Source organism: Ambystoma mexicanum, chromosome 11, assembly GCF_040938575.1.
Source record: "Ambystoma mexicanum isolate Mex_15411 chromosome 11, UKY_AmexF1_1, whole genome shotgun sequence".
Taxonomy (NCBI): Eukaryota; Metazoa; Chordata; class Amphibia; order Caudata; family Ambystomatidae; genus Ambystoma; species Ambystoma mexicanum.
The window spans coordinates 80595679-80612065 of NC_090934.1; positions in this window are offsets into that span (position 1 = coordinate 80595679).

The following is a 16387-nucleotide window of genomic DNA, read 5'->3' on the forward strand; positions in this document are numbered from 1 at the left end:
AATAAAACCTAGAAGGTTTATTTTATATCGTCTGGCTTATTTATCTTGTAATTGGTCACATCGATAGGTATCGCTCGATACGTAGGGGGTAGACACTAACGAGAAATGTTGTTCTGTTTCTAGCCCCAATCCATAATGCCTGGCTACCCAGCCACTGGATCATTGGTCATTTCAAATGGTATATTCTAGAGCCCCCCACCTCTCTAAGCCCCACCAGATCCAGATATCACAAGTTGCCCCACGCCATGCACGAGGTGCTTGGTCCGTTCTGTTGGTTTTGACTTTGCATTTTGGGACATGAAGTCCTGAATTGTAGGGACATCACGAGCCTCCTTTGTGACTGGGTCGGTCAGTGTTTATTTCCAGTCTCTGTTTTCCCTGCTGTCCATCCTCTTCACTGCCACCAACATAAAAGAATTGCCAAAGCCACAAATGTCAGTGTTTCTACTGTGCAAGGCATCTTACATTTATAGGCAAGAATACGTGGGGAAGGATGCGCAGGGATGATTGACAGTGTGGAAGGAGGAATGACAGCATGTGCAAGGAATGACAGCAGAGGGGAGGAATGACAACTCAGAGGAGAAACGACAACAATGGGGAGACAGTGCAGGGAGGATTCACAGTGTGGAAGGTGGAATGACAGCATGGGGGAGGAAGGACAGCATGGGGGAGGAAGGACAGCATAGGGGAGGAAGGACAGCTCAGAGGAGAAACGACAACAATGGGGAGACAGTGCAGGGAGGATTGACAGTGTGGAAGTAGGAATGACAGCAGACAGCATGTGGGAGGAATGACAGCATAGGGGAGGAATGACAGCTCAGATGAGGAGTGACAGCAATGGAAGACACTGCAGGGAGGATTTATAGTGTCGAAGGAAGAATTACAGCATGTGGGAGGAATGACAGCTCAGAGGAGAAATTACAGCAATGGGGAGATAGTGCAGGGAGGGTTGACAGTGTGGACGGAGGAATGACAGCATAGGGGAGGAAGGACAGCATAGGGGAGGAGTGACAGCTCACAGGAGAAATGACAGCAATGGAGAGACAGTGCAGGGAGGATTGACACTGTGGAAGGAGGAATGACTGCTCAGACGAGAAATTACAGGAATGGGGAGACAGGGAAGATTCACAGTGTAGAAGGGAGAGGATTGTTAGTGTGGAAGGAGGGATGACCGCAATGGGGAGGAATGACAGTTCATAGGAGAAATGACAGCAATGGGGAGACAATACAGGGAGGATTGTTAGTGTGGAAGGAGGAATGACAGCATGTGGGAGGAATGACAGCGTAGAGGGGGAAAGATAGTGTTGGGGACAATGACAATGTGGGATGAGCAAAGGCAGTGCATGAGGGAATGAGGGCACGGGGGAATGATGGTGCACAGTGAATGAGAATACAGATGGAAATGGAGCATGGTGGGAATGAGGGCGCAGGGAGTGAACGCAATGATAAGGGCAATAAAAACAACCAGTAGATGGGTACAATGTCAGAAACATTGTCCAGAAGCACTGCAAAGTATAATGCCAGTAACCACAATAAAGCCCACAATAAATGCCAGATATATGCCAGCACTGCCACTATAAAGCACTTGTCATGATGCCCCAATCCTCAATGTATACCTACATGGCCCAGTATAACATGCTTTAATGCTGTCTGTGGACAAATGTATATGATATGTTCCACTGTGAAACACTTTCATGATGGTGCACACTGTTTTTTAAATATATTCCACCACTGCCATTGTAAAACACTTTCAAGACAGTGCCCACAATATATGCCACTACTTCCACTATTAAACACATGTGCATGATGTCTTGGTCCACCAGATATACCAGCATGGCCCTGTAAAACTCATTTCATGATGCCTGTGGTACAATATATTATAGCATTGCCACTGTAAAACACTTTCTCAATGTTTTGAGATGGTGTCCAAAAAACGGCCAGCATGTGTATCACATTAATGCTGCTGGTGCCGCCTCTTACAAAACAAAAGCATGCATCAAATGCACTCTTACACAGAGAAGCAGATACACACACACACACACACACACACACACACTCACTCTCATAGGTGCACAATCCCTCAAACTCTAATGCACACAAACATCGTATTCACAGCATGCATGCACACACACTTTACACACATCCATGCACACAATTAGTCTCACATGCAAAAACACACATTCAATGCACAACATGCAATCACACCAAAATACACTTTAAAAAACAAAAGTACAGTTTTCATGGATGATGGTTGCCGCTCTCCCCTTCACTCGGGATGCCTCGACATGGAGATGGAGGGTCGACCACATGGAGGGGGTTGCACATTATCTCACCTTTGGCCACAATGTCTCAAGACCACAGTGTGGGGGCTCAACGAGAGGCTCAAAAATAGAAAATGTCAAAAAATAGCACATTCGTGAAGCAGAGCCAGCAGCCCCACCCAATCGCAACAGGGGATGGGATGCTGAGTGGTATTACAGATGAGTTCTCATTGCTGCTGGCAATCAAACAAGTACAGGGGCTACCTACAAGTGGGACTTGGTGCTGGGGCTGAGCAAGTGAATCCCTTCGCAGCCCCTCCCCAGCATTGAACCAGAAAACCACACACATGCTCAATCCTTAACTCCCGATTGGCCAGAATCTAATAAGGCAAGCCCCCATTGGTTATTATTGTGGAGGGCCACAAAAAATAGAAATTCGTGCTTTTCCCAGTGCATGCCATGAGTCAAGCTAGTGTCCATGGCAACCTGATATTCTGTTTTACTGCACTCCCCTCTCTCTGTCTGTAGCAAGGAGTTGGGCACATCTGTTGGGGCTTTGTTTATCCACAATGAGCCAAAACCACCTGCCCTCGTATCCCTCCTTGTACCTATGTGTCTCTCCACCTGCCCATACAGAAGCAATCATGGACTCTTGTCACACTCCTGCACCTCCCTCATGTGGGTGCCACTGCTCAGTATCCGTCCTTCTGACAAGCTCCCTCACTGCCCTCATCACTGCTGCCCCACTAGAAACACCTGGCGTCTTGCTCTCCTACCACCCCCAGGGCCCCCACCTCAGCTTATCTCCTCTACCCCACAATTCTCCCAGTGATAATTGCGGAGTGGCAGAGAGTGGCAGTCTTGGTCTGTCCTCCACACTTCATTCCAGTCTTTCTACAGTGCCTATCCAGTCTTTCTACAGTGCCTTTAAAAACCTACTACCTCCGCGGAGCGGACGCGGAGTGGCGGAGAGTGGCAGTCTTGGTCTGTCCTCCACACTTCATTCCAGTCTTTCTACAGTGCCTATCCAGTCTTCCTACAGTGCCTTTAAAAACCTACTACCTCCGCGGAGCGGACGCGGAGTGGCGGAGAGTGGCAGTCTTGGTCTGTCCTCCACACTTCATTCCAGTCTTTCTACAGTGCCTATCCAGTCTTTCTACAGTGCCTTTAAAAACCTACTACCTCCGCGGAGCGGACGCGGAGTGGCGGAGAGTGGCAGTCTTGGTCTGTCCTCCACACTTCATTCCAGTCTTTCTACAGTGCCTATCCAGTCTTTCTACAGTGCCTTTAAAAACCTACTACCTCCGCGGATCGGACGCGGAGTGGCGGAGAGTGGCAGTCTTGCAGTCATGCCAGGCAAGCCGGCCAAGACGCCCTCTCTACCGCAGGCCCAACCAGATCTAGAAGACGCCATGGGCAGACGCTTGAGAAGTGCTAGCGTGAGTTCTACCTTCAAAAAAAACACAGCAACTACCACGCTAAACCCCCCCCTCGACACAAGCTTGTCGCAGGACGATGCCAGTCAAGATTCTACACAAACAAATTCTTCAAAGAAGATCCACGCCATAGCCCCTGCACCAATGATCCCTAACTCTCTTCTGGACCTGACCATGAGTGCACAGGACTCACCTTCTGGTGCGCGGACGGCGCCGCTCGGGAAGGTGTCGGAGGGGTCTGTGGAGGTTCCAGCGAACGCAAGCCAACTTGCGGTGGCCCCGGTGCCCTCCCTCCATCCACGCCTCGCCCCGGCCACGACCGGTGCTCCGCCACCTCCCGGAGGGGAGGAGGCGTTGAGAGCCCGGAACGGGCCGTTGGAGAAAGGCGAGGATGCCGAGGTGGAGGCGAGGCTGAAGACGAGGGCCCCCCTCGGGTCAGAGAAGGAGAGGGTGACTCCTGACAGGGCCCGATGGTCCGCTCCGGCGCCGCTGACGGGGTGCGACCCCTCCCGACTCTCGGCCGCCCACCATCCGCGTCTCTCCCCGGCCACGACCGGTGCTCCGCCACCTTCCGGAGGGGAGGCGGCGTTGAGATCCCGGAACGGGCTGTCAGAGGAAGGCGCGGACGCAGAGCTGGTTGCGAGGACGCGGACGGGGCCCCCCCTCGGGGCAGAGGAGGTGAGCGTGATTCCAGACGGGGCAAGGTGGTCCGCTCCGGCGCCGTTGACGGGGCGCGATCCAGCCCTACCCTCGGCCTCCCAGGTGGCCGCCTCGCTCCTAACCCCACCCTCGTCCGTGTTGACGATCCAGGCCCAGATCCACCAGGGGGCGGGGAACGCAGCCATCGCAGTCACCGAAGAGGAAGACACGCCGACCCGGCATAACGTGGCCCTCACATCACCACTAGCCACGGAGGTACAAGAACCGGTGGGGGAAGTAGCTCCTACTCAAGCAAATTTGAAAAAAAGGCCACGAATTACGTGTGTCCCCCGGAAAATAAACTACAAAAATACACAGGAAAAAAAAAAGAAATTGAAAAAAAAGATTGCTACTCCCCCAACAAAGCAAGACATAAATGACCAGTCCGAACACACAACCAAGCCCTGCAATGTAAACACTACAAAAAACTCAAAAAAGGGAAGTAAACAACACCAACAACCATTGAAGCTTCTGACGGACTTCTTCCGCAAACATTCAACGGCCTTCCAAGGATTAAGGCAAGACCTGACCGATGAGGAAATACTGGAGGCGACCTCTGAAAGCTCGCCTCCAACCAAACAACGTAGATTGAACGCCTTACCTATCACACCACTACTGAGGCAATCAAAAGCAGTATATGACCTCAAACCAACCAAAGAAAACGATCATTCCGTAGAACCCTCTCCAACTAGGTTGGTTTCTCCAAAATTGACATCTGAATCCACAAATTGCAATACAACGAAGGAAGCTGCCACAACAACGGCATTAGAACAGTGGAGGCCAAACTCCTTGGACACTACTGGGGTCGTGTTGGTGTCAACTGAGGCCAACAGCGACCCATCGTGCCCCAAAGATAGCCACTCAATACATTCGGCCACCTTGCAGCAGGAAGGAGCTATCCAAGAGACGATCTTAAACGGCCCCATGGATAACCAAAACCTATCCAACATAGCCAAAACCCCATTGACCTTTCCTACTCCCACAAAAGAAATCTTAGAAAAACAAGATCTGACTGGTCAAGTAGAGAAGTCGATACCAGGGAAAGACTCAGCAAGCAATCCCCTTTCCCTGAGGAGAGACGAATGCCTTATATCGAACAACTCATCCCCGGAGCTCTCGCTGACGAAAAAGCCTCCTCCAGCGCACAAAGCCAACTCATTACCTGAAAGGCCCTTGGACACCTTTTTCTCCAACCTCGATACTTACAACCTTCATAGAAGATACTCACTAGACCACCCCCCCAGAAGGTCAAACGCAGGAATCTCATCAATAATTCCAACGACCACACGGTGCAATAGCCCCCCCGCTCAAAGCTCAATAATCCCAAATGATCCACCTCCAAAAAAACTCGACATGTGTACTCTGATGTCGGCACTGACAATTGCTCTCGCCCCATTTACTAAACTCTACGAGACTATCGGCGATACCCTGAAGGACCAAACATCACTACAGGCGGCCATGTCAACGAAACTGACTTTTCTGGAAGGATATATAATGGCACGAGAGCAGAAACGTAAACAGGGTGACTTCCCGGAACCACAACACCTTTCATCACCAATTTCTAAACGAAATGACTCTGAAAAAGAAGCGCGCTTGCTACCTACCCACACATTGCGTGAACCAAAAGCCACTCAAACGGTAGCATTCATAGATCTAACAACGTCCTCCAACTTACAATTAATGGCCGGAAAAATTACAAAAGACCCCTTTGATGGTGCTACAAAACTCATGAGTATTGTAAGCCCTGAAGTACTAATCCAAAACCAAGCCTCGCCTAAGGGTAAATTACCACCATTGATAAAACGGCTAGTAACCCAACCAGTCCCACAGCCAACATTGAAAGGCAACCAAAGACCACCCCGGGAAGAAAATAATCAATCTAATCCATCACCGAGAGGGGTCCAAGAGTTCTTAAATAATGAAGAGCTGATGAATATTACACAACACTTAACAGAGAATTTGACATCTCCTCCAACGAAAGATAAACCCAGTCTCGACCCAGCTACGCCACTTGTACAACATCTAACTAGATCCAAAGCTGAAGACCCAGGACTTGATCCACTACTCTTTACTCGAAAGAGCAGTAGAAAGATCAGCACCAGGAAACAAGACAACAACAGGAAATATGACGCTTCCCATGGTCTTCGCGACAAAATGAGAACGTCGCAATCCCAAAAGCGCGAAGTCCGATCGCGCTCTTATCGTCAGTTGAAACGAAACCATCACCATGACGAAACAAACCACGCCTGTTTCGAAGCTGGACAACTACCAGCTCGTCCCGATAGAACCTACAACAGACACATGACAACGATGAAGACATCCAGAGCCTTACTGCAAGAAGACTCCCATATTAGATGGATCCTGAGGCTCGAACAAACTCAAGAGAACCAAGATAAAGTAATCCTTAACAGAAGAGCAATCCTGGACCTTTTCAGCTACATTCCTAAACTACGTGCGCTGAAATCAGCCGACATCAAGATAGTCGACCCGAGTCATAGGCACCATAAAGCAATTTGTCACCTCCACATCTCATCCTCTGCTACGAATAAATCATTAAGAGCAGCAGTCGAAGACCTCCAAACTATGGGGTACGAATTAAGAGAATCTACCAGGGAAATAAAATCCGGTAAAAATGCAAGACCAGAACCTACCACGACACATCCAAAGGTGAAAACCGACATAAAGCACGTCCACAAACAGCAGCATGAAAACACAAAAATTGCTAAAAACATCAGAAGAGGGAAAGACTCCTCAAGCCAAACGATTCTGAATTCCCCGGTTTCGCAGAGACCCACCCGTAAAGAACGGCTACCAACTGATCCAAGGGGAATTCAAAGCAAGGTCCAAAACGAGACCTATGCGAACGTGGCAAAACCAACACCAGTCTCCACTCTTGGGACTATGTGGTCATGGCTGCCTAAGGCCCTGAAGTCTCAGCGTCAAAAATAGCCACCAGCGAACCAAATCAACGTCGACACATCTAATGACCATCACATTCGAATGCACGACCGTACAAAACTATGCTCATGGAATACCAGAGGCTTCTACCACCTAACCACCTCAAGCGCAATCAATTGGCAGGAATATGACATCATCTGCCTCCAAGAGACTTGGTTGCTCCACCCTCCAATCATTGATGGATTTGTGACCCACATAGCTCCTGCAAAAAAAGGTTTAACAGGCAGACCAACTGCCGGCCTACTGATCGCAATCCGTAATGGTTGTGGCCTAACGAACATCGAAAAACTGAAAGAGACCCAAGATATGCTGATGATAAAGTTAAGCTGGTCGTCCGCAACAGAGCAATCGGGGGGCTACTCAAAATCGGTGGTCATTATCACTACATACTGGAATCCGGCCACGACCAATACTTCGAAATTCATCAAAGAAATGGAAAGAAACATCGACGAGATCCACTTAAACCAAAAAATCGACCTCATCCTTATATGCGGGGATCTCAATATTAAATGCCACAACCCTGATAACCCACCTCTCGCCAAATCGAAAGATCCACTCACCGACCAAAGGGCATCTAAATGGCTTGAATTAATGGAATCACGATCTTTCCTAAACCTTGACCACGCTTTTCCTGATCTAAAGAGACCCCCAACTTGGGAAAGAGCCAACTCTAAATCTACAATAGATCACATCTTCGTCTCGCGGCCTCTACTAAACCTGATAACTGCATTCAACGTGAAAAGAACAGAGGAGAGTGATCACAATCTCCTAGAAACTACCTGGACCTCAGTGGCGACAAACAAGATCTTGATGCCAAATAACATTGATTTAACATCACAAGGCACCAGATTGAAAATGACAGAAAAAGCAATAAACTCGTTAACAACAGCGTACAAAGCGCTCACAGCACCAAATCAGCAGCCACCGACTGATTACACGCCCCTGTTGGTAGCTTTTAGTATCCCACGTGGAAGGAAAAGGGAAAACCACCCGCAGCGGAGACACACATTCGATAAACTTATACAGGAGAAAAAGAGAGAACTAAGGAGAGCAAAAAGACTCGCCCTGTCCTTAAACCAACCTACGGCTGCATTAATAGCCGAAAAAACCTACAAAAATTGGCTAAGAAGTTATCGACATAACCTGTTCCAGCAAGACGCGGAAAATATCCTTAGGGCAATTAATGGCAATTATGCCAGAGACTTCTGGACCCTTATCCACTCGGCTACGCCAGGCGCCCTCCCTGACCAACTAAATGGAATCACGGCGGCAGTATGGGAGGCCCACTTTGCAAACTTATTCAAAGAGTTAATACCTATGGAGAACAAAACATCTGACATCACCTCGCCATGGATCAATATCACCAACGAAGACGAGATCCTGTCACAGATAAAGAAATTAAAACCACCCCGCGCCCCTGGCCCGGACGGGATAACAAATGTTGATTTTAAAACTCACCCGGAAGCGTGGTCTCACCTCTTGAGTATAATCTTTTCGCGCTGTGCAACTTCCAGATCAATACCGCCATCGTGGACCCGTGCGAACATAGTCCCGATTTACAAAAAGGGTAACAGAGCGGACCCATCCAACTTTCGCCCAATAGCCCTTTTGGATTCGATAGGGAAATTATTTGGATCTCTCCTCCTGCAACATTTTCTCAGATGGGCAACCAACGCCCCCTGTCAAGACAACTTTCAAACAGGATTCAAGAAGAACCTGGGTACGAACGCGAACATCATGATACTGAACATTCTGAAAAGCAAGATATTCGAAGGTAAACCTGACTTATACATTACGTTCATCGACCTAACACAGGCCTTCGATAACGTGAACCGTACCAGATTATGGCAGAAACTAACCAACTGGAAATGCCCACCAGAGATCCTGAACCCGATCAAAGCCTTATACTCAAATACATCAATGAGAGTAAGGTTAAACCAACAAGGGCTCCTGTCGGAGGAGATAAAAACATCGAGAGGCGTAAAACAAGGTTGTCCCCTTGCCCCCGCGCTCTTCTGGACTTACCTGGGGGACTTTCAAACTTCCGAAACACTAATTCGTTCCTTTCCACCTAAATTGGGAGGAACCTTGATTAGCCGCCTACTCTACGCCGACGATTTGATCCTATTAGACCAGACTCCTATAGGTCTCCAACGGCAGTTAAACAACTTGCAAAGGTATATGGAAGAAAACAACTTGGAAATCAACGCGTCTAAAACTAAAACAATGAGACTTCAAAAAACCCCAAAAAAAGCAGAAAAGTCCAACTTCTGCCTCGGCTCCATCCAAATCGAAAAGGTGTATAGCTTTAAATATCTAGGAGTCACACTAGACAGCTCGGCGAATGACAAAACAATGCAAGAAACCCTCATCGACAAAGTTAAGAATCTATCGAACCAGGGAAAGGCAATTGACCTCAAATTCGGTCGTTACTCCATAATTCCAGTAAGGGACTTCTACAAAAAGAAGGTCATCCCTACTGTAACCTATGGTACAGATGCTATGCCTAATCTGCCGGCAGAACTGTGGCCTAAATTGGAGGCGCTATTCTGGAGGAAAATACTGGGTCTCCCGAAATCGACACCGATAGCGCCGCTCAGGAGAGAACTTGGCTTGCTATCCTTGAGTACCTCGGTGGCGTTGAACAGCGTTCTACTATACAGGAAATGCATCATGCCAGGGAGCCCATACGTTTATCGCCTGATAAATCAGGAATTGGAAATGAAATCATGTAACTCATTGCTGAGATGGGAATCCACCATGCTGACCCTCCTTCATTCAGCCGACAGTTGTAAGGAAGAGCTGATAACCAACCCAGTTAAAACCTCTAAAAAAATCAAAGAGTGGGACTGGATTCAAACCATAGAATCAGCAAATAAATACAAACTTACCAGCCATCTTCCACCGTTCTTCAAAAAACAGGACACACTGCAAACATACCTTAAACTTTTTCCTAGTAGAGCAGCTCGGCTCTACTTTTTGAGAATCCGTTTAAATCTCTTGGAGACAAACGAGATCTTGGCAATAAGAGGCAGATCAAACACAAGTCAATGCCGTTACTGCAAATCCCAAACAGAAAAAGAAACGATTCGTCACCTCCTGTTGAATTGCCCTAAGACTCGAGAGATTCGGGGTATCTATTTGAAGAACTGCATCTCTGATTTCACAGCAACCGACGAGGAGAACTGTTGGAACAAGTTGATTGCAGGCGACAAACAGGGCTGGGCCTTGGCTACTGTAAACATCATGCAATACATCATTAACTCAAATGTTCCGTAGAAGCTTAGCCTTTAGCTGCCCGCCTGTAGATCGCTCAAACATAGACCAGTCACAAGCCAGAGCTCCCTTCATGCATGTTCTCACCAGCTCGCCAAGACACCAGACGAATCATTAACAGCGGTTCGCCTCGTCCCTCTTTGAGACCTGAGACCTTCCTGAAACCAGATACTAAACATTGAAAACACTGGAGGGGAATTTCAGCTATTTTATTCTTCGTTTTGTAAAAAAATCCGAAGGGATTAAACAAAAAAAAAAATAATAATAATAATTGCTCCCACGGGCAGAATGGAAGCGTGATGTGCTCAGCAAGGAGTTACAGGCAGATTCGCCGCCAAGCAAGTCTCTGGCTCAAACTCCTCCTTCTGACGTCAGGAGGCCAAAGGGAGCATCTTAGTTCAAATGGCTCAAGAAAACTGTTCCGTGGTGACAATGAAGGCTCACAAATAAAGAGGCAAAAACCGAACTTTACATTAGCATTCATGTAATGTGTAGTAATGAATACAGACTACTAATGACAGCAATAACATCACCCTTGGCGACAATGCTTCCATTTTAACAGTTGCATTCCGTGCAAAGACAGAGCCGTCAATGATTGCCTTTTGTGCAGGCCTGTAACAGGCATTTGCCAGGCGCTGTCATAGTGGCACTACCTGCCCATAACATGATAACATGATAACAGCTAGAAAAGAGTACGAGTCCCTGAGCATATCCAGTGCGGGGCAAATATTTGTATAATACCTATACGCAAGCCGAAATGATTGTGCTTTCCCAATGCTTTTTTTAAAAAGCGTTGGAATTTAGTACAAAGGGACGTATGTGAGGCCTCACAGCTTACTTATAAACCCAGTGAATAAAGGCACACTTGGTTAAGTCATTTTTATAACACGAGGGGCTTGTTTACATCTGCAACTAAGCAATGAACTCTGAAATGTCTGCTTAGAAATATCACTGGCAGGCCCTATACAGCACAACATTTGTTGCGACTAGTAATCCATGAGGAAAGAGTAGGTACTGGGTGTGAAGGGTCATAGGGATTACCATGGCCTTAGGCAGTCAATTAGATAGTAAATAGCATAACAACAGGCTGTTATCCCTGCCCATGCAATAGTTTCTATTTATAGCTGTTACTTAAGCATCACCTTATGGCCAGAACAAAACATAAAAATGCAAGAGCAAACATTGCAATTGCAGTGGGAGCAAATGACACAACTACATGTTTTTAAACATGTATGCTGAATTATAATTCTGTATTGTAATCCGACATTGGTGAAAAACACCCTTTGTGGTGCCAAAAATAAAATTATTTTGCTTTTTAATATTATAGAAATGTAAGGCGTTGTATAGCTAGGCTTAATTCCCAGAGGTTTTTAAGCGCAGACCCGGGGATCAAACCTGTGTTGCTTCCCCTAGTCATTCAAGACGAGCACGCTGCCTCTGAGCTATCCTCCGGAGACGAAATAACCACACAATCCACACAGGCTGTGTGTTCGCCTATAAAACCATTGCCCTCCTGTCTGTACACTGGTGCAACAATTTCAGCTTAAAGGGGGCGCTAAGACAGAGAAGGGACATTTAGCACCCTGAATATGTGGGTTAAAGAACTCCTTATGAAGCAATATGGAAAGTCTTACTGCAGTGCTTAGGGTAGCCCTTCATATCCCCGAATGTTCTGTGATTATGTCCACATTCATATGTGGACGTTTACACTTTTTTCTACACTTTCTGAAAGTTACACTGGGTGCATGTCTTCTAAAATTCTCCCTTTCTGCTTTCCGATTCTAAGCAGAAAGATATGGGACACTCAGTTTGCTGATAAATAAGAAAATACCATTCCTATATATGTTTCATTAAACATTATATATTCTGCTTCTGCTTTTCAGATAAAAGTAATCAGGTACTTTCATATGGTATATCCTAAAGAACACAGAAAACAAGAGTCCTCTGAGGGGAAAGCGCAATATTAGATAACAGTCGTGGCAAACTGAAGCGGCCAGTAAACCACTGTGCGCTGGTTAAAAAACCAAGAGCAGCCAACTACATGAATAACTATTCAAAAGAGCTAGCATGGTCGACACGTGTTTCGCACTAAAACTGTCGCTGGATACACTGTGCTTAGCATGTGCTTCTTCAGGGCCGAATAACAAGTTTGAATACATAGTCAACAGTGAATACAGCAAAGTCTTTGAGTCCTGTTGCGAAATAGCTATAGTTTGGGGAGAGGAAGAGAACTTCCAACAAAAAAACAGAACTATTTATTTGAAGCCTCAAGTTTCCAAGTGTCTGAGGAAAACGTATTTGAAATCCAAGCTGGGTTTACTCGTCTAAATTTCAGGGATCAATACATTCAGATGTGGAATGATCGGAACAGTTTGGGCTTTCAGGATCTCTATGCTGCTTGTGGAAAAAGTGGTATGTGCCCCGCATTTTACTTTTAAAGCAATGGAACCCGAGGAGGTGGGGTACTAACAACAGTTAGGTTGCCTGGTGAGGTAATGCCCCCGGGGCGATAGTTACAAGTCCAAACCAAGGAAGGGCGTTAATGTAGCCCTGGGGGCATTACCCAACCAGTAATGCCCCCCTCTGAGGGTTCTATTGCTATTAGAATCTCAGCACGTTGTACCAGGGTACTAATAGTATTTTTACTCGAGTTGAGAAATGGAATGTCTACCGTTTCTCGACTCACGAAAAATAAATGGCAGTCCTGAATTGGGGAAAAGGGACTACATGTAGTGCCTACTTCCTTTCCAATGGCGGCCATAAAAAAGATAGAAAAAAAAGAAAGTGGCCGTCATAGGACGTGGCGAAGGGACTAACCATAGTCCCTTCTCCCTTTCCATGGTGACCGGTGTAGAAAGGAAAGTAACTCTGCGGTACTCCGGACTCTGATCGGAGTGCAGCAGGTGAGTCTTTCTCGACAGGGTAATGACCCAGCGAGTGCCAATCAGATTGTTTGTAGCAATCTGATGAACCTCACTGGGTATTAACAATAATTAGGTTTCCCGTTTACCAGAAAATGGGAGCAGACAGCCATCATTTCCAACACAAACAAAAGAGAAACCATCAAAAATATTTCCCAGCCCCTTCCAGTGTGTCATAAGCACTGCAGCTTGCCCTGCCATTATTAAACAGAAGGTAGATCAGACTGTGGTGCGTGTCATTTATCTAGTGTGAAGAATCTGTGGAGTCATCACTGATTCCCCGTCAAAGATCTTCTCCCACATGGCCAGGAGATGACAGCCGCCACCATCTCCTGTCCCTGGGGTGGTATTATCTGGGAGTATCATGTGGGAGGAGACGGCTGTCAGGGGAAGGTGGTGACCCCATCAGGAGAGACGTGGTCTTCTTCTTTTTCTGAGGAAGAAAACCTCATAATTCCAGGGTTCTGGATGGTGTGTTGTCACTATACAAATCCCTCACATTGTAAAACCCCCAACACCCTTCGTACAAAACACACTAGGCAGAATATCATTCATGCTTCAAATACACATAATACACACCTAACATCTCCTGTCTCTGATGTTTTTGAACTTAAGCTTAGAGCCCTTTGGGCAATACGCATGCAGTGGATGGGGATGCAGAATAACTCTGACACCAAATAATCGAAACCAACTGAGGAAGATGGCAAAGTTTTCTGTTTTAATATCAATTGTCTAAAACAGGGAGTTACAACGGGCATCAACAGACGTTCGCTCGAGCTCTCAAATTATTTTACAAAAAAATCACATTTGTATAGTAACAACTCATCATAAGTGACGTCATACTACGTGGCAAATGAGAAAACCCTATAAGGGGTTGTGATAGGTTCAAGGGGAACATCTAAGTATACTTTCCATAAGGGGCTGGGTTGTGATTGGATCTCTACTGTCAGGTGGACAACTTATGCCTACCTCTAGTGCAAGCCATCTTCAACACTATTAAGCACACAGTATATCATTGGCTCTCACACTATAAGGCCCTTCGTTATATGGCCCTCTATAATTGGTTGGCACGCTCGTGTCATGTCTGGAACATTCGGCTCACTTAGCAGTACATAAGCTCATACCCAGGTGCCAGGAGGTGGACTTAACTGTACGTTCCCACCCAATTAGCCCAACGTCTCTTATCACCAATGCTTTCTGCCATGAAGATTGTCTTTGAACATGGCCTTGCAGAGTATTCTTGGCTGTGGGATTATAAGGGAGTGTGCGCACGCACTATCATTGTTCTAGAACTCCAAGCTCAACTCTATTTACATCCTTGGCTCACGAGACAGGAGACCATGATTTGGTCAATTTTTCAGCATTTAAATGCTTCAAATGAATAAAACCTGTCATGCATGGTGTTCTTTCTTTGCCCCTTAACAGAGAATGATTCAACTTCGCACATTCAATGCCTTTAAGAATAGATAACCAGTATTGGCTGCCTTTAGACTTGACACCAGGCCAGACAGCTTAGCCATTCATTTTCACAATCTCAACTAATTCTTACTGCAACACAGTTCTCGGCCTTCCTTCTCCATGGGTCTTAGCTTACTAAATTTGTGACACTGATGTTCAGCTGCTATACAATGACGGCTCTGCCTGCTCTCTATTCACTACGTGTATCCAGCTTCTATAATCACTTAATCTACTTGCATTTCTGCATCAGTACAGTTATTGAATGGCTTGCATTTTCTGCAGTTCATCACACACATGCAATCTTCTCTTCGCATATGAAAGTTTACTCGATTCTTAAATTCGTCATCAGTTTCTATGAGGTCCACGTTGAACTGGATGGACCCCTGTCGGCCCATAAGACTGGGGGTCTCCAAACAGTCCTTTAAGATGAGCGGCAGCACCCTCGAGATAGATGGGGATGCAGATTCGTAGTCTTGCACCAAGTAATAATTACAACTCAATAGTTTGGCAAGGGGAGTCTGTTTAATGACAAGTACAAAAAACTGGGAGTTCAATGAACATCAGCAACCGCTCGATCTTCCTTCTCGCTTAATCTCCAATTAATTTCAGAAAAAGCACAATATTTATACCAAAAACTCTTCATCATTGACGCGTAATCTTAAAAACCTAACATGCAACGTGATTGGTTATAGGAAGGTAACTTTAACATAGGTACTATATCTGCATATGGTAACGGGAAGAGGAGATTGGATAATCAATGTCAGGTGGGGCAACTAAGCCCATCCTTCAAAATGGCCACTGTAAATGTCACTAAAAGTACGACATCTCATTGGTTTTATTTACTATAGGACCTGAGATTACACGGTCCACTATGATTGGGTTGGCATGAACCCCACTCATACTTTTTCACTTGCGCTGAACAGCATGCAGAATAGCCACCCAAGCTTCCCTCCAATTATGTTACAATCATTCATCACCTCAGTGGTCATGTGTCAATTATTTCTTTGTAGTTTGGCCTCGAGTCTGCGCTTGGTCTGAGAAAATTAAGGAGCATGGGTATGGCAGGGGTCCACGCATAGGTGTGAAAGTCTCATCCCTTCCTGCCTGCCTTGTCACGTGATTCAGAAACCGTGAAATCGGCCTCTTCTTCAGGCATTTCCGTGCATTTGATTTAATTCTGTCAGTCTTCTACCATCTGTGGCTTATCTTGACCTTTCTGAACAGGATACTCTGTTCTTTTTCTCTTTAATTGTATCCACTGTTGGCCTATTCGAGTTCGATATGACCTTGTCTTCTTGGCATGGTTACCTTCAGCTGGGTTTGTCTCCGTCTTAATACCCAATTTGTTTGCTGCAGCACTCTTCTCTTGAGACTTTTA